This window comes from Misgurnus anguillicaudatus, chromosome 20, assembly GCF_027580225.2.
Source record: "Misgurnus anguillicaudatus chromosome 20, ASM2758022v2, whole genome shotgun sequence".
NCBI classification, from domain to species: Eukaryota; Metazoa; Chordata; class Actinopteri; order Cypriniformes; family Cobitidae; genus Misgurnus; species Misgurnus anguillicaudatus.
In genome coordinates, this window is record NC_073356.2 from 4,770,181 (window position 1) to 4,774,288 (window position 4,108).

General features: G+C 38.7%; 1 long non-coding RNA gene across 1 annotated transcript; it reads right to left on the minus strand.

The window, feature by feature from the left end:
* Positions 1–420: 420 nt before the first annotated feature.
* On the minus strand, positions 421–1,707 carry LOC141351314 (uncharacterized). Its single transcript, XR_012359525.1, has 3 exons — positions 1,419–1,707; positions 1,254–1,341; positions 421–1,133 (listed from the first exon to the last, which is right to left on the minus strand). It is a non-coding gene; the product is annotated as an uncharacterized lncRNA (long non-coding RNA).
* Between the last annotated feature and the right edge of the window lie 2,401 nt (positions 1,708–4,108).

The window sequence follows — 4,108 nt, forward strand, 5'->3', positions numbered from 1 at the left end:
CTGCACTGTACTGAAACTACAAAACATTGTTTTAGCAGGTGACACTGACTGATCAACAGATACTGTTTGTGCTACATTTATTCTATTTATTTTGTTACCTTCAGGTGCAGTTTGGTGAAATCCTTTTGTTCTTCATAACAAAGTATACTGTATAAACATTAATTTGTACTTATGTTACATACAAAAACTTTACTAATAAAGTGTATGTGGATTATATTTTTTTGTAAATTGTAAGAATTTTCAATAATTTGGTTTATTCAGTACCCTTTACTGTTTATTTTTCATCTACATATCTTTTCATAGTGATTGGTGTATTACTAAGTGTTATAAACTTACATTTTATTATGTTGTATTATCTTCATTGTGAAAATTTAAAGCAACTTCTTAAAAAAATACTTATGTAAGGTATACACAAAGCCATTTCGAAGTATCAAGAACATTTATTAACTATATACACATGTAAAAATATAAACACAAAACAGTAGTATAAACAGTAGAACAGCTGAATGAAAAATAACTTACAAAATGCAACATGAGGCTCTACCAAAATTAATTCCTGCAAAATGTTAAACAGGTGTGATATACATGTTGCTCAACTTATGTTTTTGTAACATGATCGACCAGTTTAGTTAAAACACTAAGCATCTCTTCCATCTGCCTCTCTGCCCTCTGAAACCGCTCTTCCTCTTTTGCATCTGCCTCCATCTGATGCTGGGCTTGTTTCTCTGCCATTTCCTTAATGAGTTCCAGAGAACTCAAATCACTTTGCCTCTTTTTTTTCTGGGGCTTTTCCCCTTCCCTCCACTTGCCCTGTTTTATGGCCTGGGAATTTCCTCTGCTGTTGAGGACGCTACACTGTCATGCACCCCTGATAGCCCTGGTCTGGCAACATCCTGCTCCTCTGTTTCAGCAGGACTACAGGCAGGGTGCACATCATCAGCCGCTACGGCACCAGAGGGACCTGACATGACTGCTGGTGTAATCTGTGCACTGGGACCAGAAGAAAAGGTAGCCACAGGCATTACACTTGGTCTTTGGCCAATAGCTTCATGCATGGCCTCAAAAAAAGGCCATGATGCTGCAGTCACCTCCCCTTCATCGGTTCCAGATCCTATCTTGGGCAGGCACAAATCCTACAACAGTATTATAAACAAATTAACATATGTACAGTTGTATGAATTACAGCCTGCACTGGCTTATTTGGTGTAAAATGTATAATAGAATGCTATTTGTAGGGAGTGTATTTAAAATACTTTGAATTTTCTTTTAAGGTTTTCCCATTTTTTTTTAGCTTGCTGTGAAATGACTTACCCTTGCAGGCCCATGTCCTTAACGATCTCCCTAACAGACAGAACATCGATGAATATAAGCAGTTCAGTATCTTAATTCCAAAAGCAAAGAGTACATTCTACACTTACTCAAACCCTTGAGCAGATGAATTCCTCATCCCTGTGAACACCTTATCCTTCTCCATGCGCAGCCGAATAAACAGAAATGTCATATCATCTGTCCCTTGAGTAGAATAGAAACATTTTTTCTCACTTTATGTAACAAAAAATTATTTTTACATTCTGTACAATTCCTATTTTAAGAGATTTATGCCATCATACTATTAAGCACACACATCATCACATATTACAGTTTATAGCCTTCACTGTTACATTTGAACTTACAATCCTACAAATTAAACAATGACAATGTGTGAGTGTTTGTAAGATTTTTTGGCACGTTGAAATTTTAATTTTAGGCTAATTTATTGCTTGTATATCTTTATACAACTGTAATGCTCTCGTATTATTCAGCGTGCATTCTAATACAGTGTAACCACATGTTGGCGATAACAATCAATTGTACAAACGATGAAATAGGGTTATTGACGTGTTACGTTACACAGTTACAAACTGTACATGTTACTTACACTTAAATAATTTCTGCTCTGACATGCTTGCTTGCTCATCAGCGTCAACTCCTCCCATACGTCGTGTGATTGGTCGTTCGCAAGGACTTCTGGGTTGGCAAAGTGCGCGAAGCCTGCTGCAGTGCGGGCTTCGCTGAAGACCGCATCAAGGGGGCAAAGGAGGCACTTATGAGCACACTTCAGAGCACAAAAATGACAGATGGGACACCCTACGGACTCGTGGACTAAGCGAGCACGCGCAATTTAAGGCCACGAGACCGAAAGTCCACATGAAGTGCGCCATTTGGGACAGGGCCTAAGATGGCCGCCACCATGCCTGTCTCTAAGATGGCTACCACCATTCCTGCACCTGTGATCCAAAGAGCCATCATCACCACCACACCTGCATTAAAGTGGGCTGTTGTTAACCCTGCGCCTGCCATCAAGATGGCCTTCATACCTGCACCAGAGCCACTGCACAAAATGGCTGCCTCACCTACCTCTCCAGTTTACCCCTTAACCCGACGAGTGAGATCTAGTCTACTAGATACCCAGATGGTGTCAGTACGGATGTCCTGGATCTCACTTGAAGTTGTATCCAGTTCTATGATCTTTACTGCTACTGAGGTATATCTAATGAACTCTGTGCTTCCTGCATTTGCCATGGCCCTGTGGTGTGTTTGGTCTGCTTTCTGCTCTTTTGTTTCCTGTGTTCCTCAAGCCCCTCAGTGTGAATCATCTGAGGCACCTCCTGTCACGACTAGACGGTTCGATACTGTGTCTCCTGCACCTGATACCACGACTAGAAGGTCCGAACCTGAGCCCCCCGCACCTCCCATCATAAATGAAGTTCCTGAATCGCCTGGCTTACCTGAATCGCCTGAATACCCTGGCTTACCTGAACCACCTAGTTTACCTGAGTCGCCTGATTCACCTGAGTTGTCTGGTTCACCTGATTCACCTGAGTCGTCTGGATCACCTGATTCACCTGAGTCACCTTCATGTCATGTTCCATTGTTGTGGTTTTCCTTTTGGGTTCTTTAAGAATAAAATACTCAAGCAGTAGGTTTCATTTTCAAAAGATAGACTTTTATTAACCAGACTAAAAGCCGAGCAGTCCTGCACAATCTCCAAGACTCACTGAAAACCTTTCCCCTGTACTAGAGTATTTAAGTCTGCCTTCGCACGCAATCCTATTCCCATGGGTTTGTAACATGAAGCAACATATGGTTTATATCATACAGAAACACATGGTGATCTCATTCCCGGGACTGTAGGTCCTTTGTTCCTACCCACCCCATGCACTTTTTGAACAAACTGCAATCAAACTGCAATGTATATAACTGAACTGGTTATATTCATATAGAAAGACATAAAAACCTAATGGTAAAGTAACTGGTTATATCCATATAGAAAAACATAAAACCAATAACAACAAAATGGTAAATATAAACATAATGGTAAAGTATTTGATACCCATATTCGGATTAAAACAAACCACTTCATTCCCCGCTCTGAGGCTTATTTAGCCTCAGTTTTCCTGTTTATTTATTTTAATCCGGAGTGCCGTTTCATAACTCAGTGTCTCAATTATTACTATTTATTGTGACTAAAGAAAGCCACTGTACATTACCAATTACCAAATTATGCCACTGCACTTCGAACTATGGACAATAAGAGCAAACATCTTTCCATTCTTATTTTGTCTTTGAATGTAAAAGTAAAAGAACTTAAAGTCCCTCTTTATTAACAGTTTAAAAAATGTGTGTGTAATTGGTTCTGCACCTGCTGTTGGTTGTCCCAGTTATGTAGAATATATTGTAAAGTTAAAAGTAAACAAAATAAAGCAAAGAAACCCAAAAAGCAAATAAAACAAAAATTACTAAAAATAAAAACAAAAAGAAAGCATGACAAATAAGAAATATTTGTTTCAATACAAGTACATCTTATTCCTCGTCTTCATCATCATCATCATCAGAAGTACTTGAATACCCATCTCCCAGTTGTAAATTCAATATTGTTTTGTAACGTAAGATTTAATAACATTCTTGTTAATTTCAAGTTAATTTCTCCATCATCCTGATATTTTAACTTCCATTTGGTTTTCTAAAAAGACACCTACAACTTATTTACCCTCTAACCTCTACCTCTAAAAATTGATTCAGTATATGTTGTCATGTATTTCTACTGGCTGCATCTAGTTGGTATCCT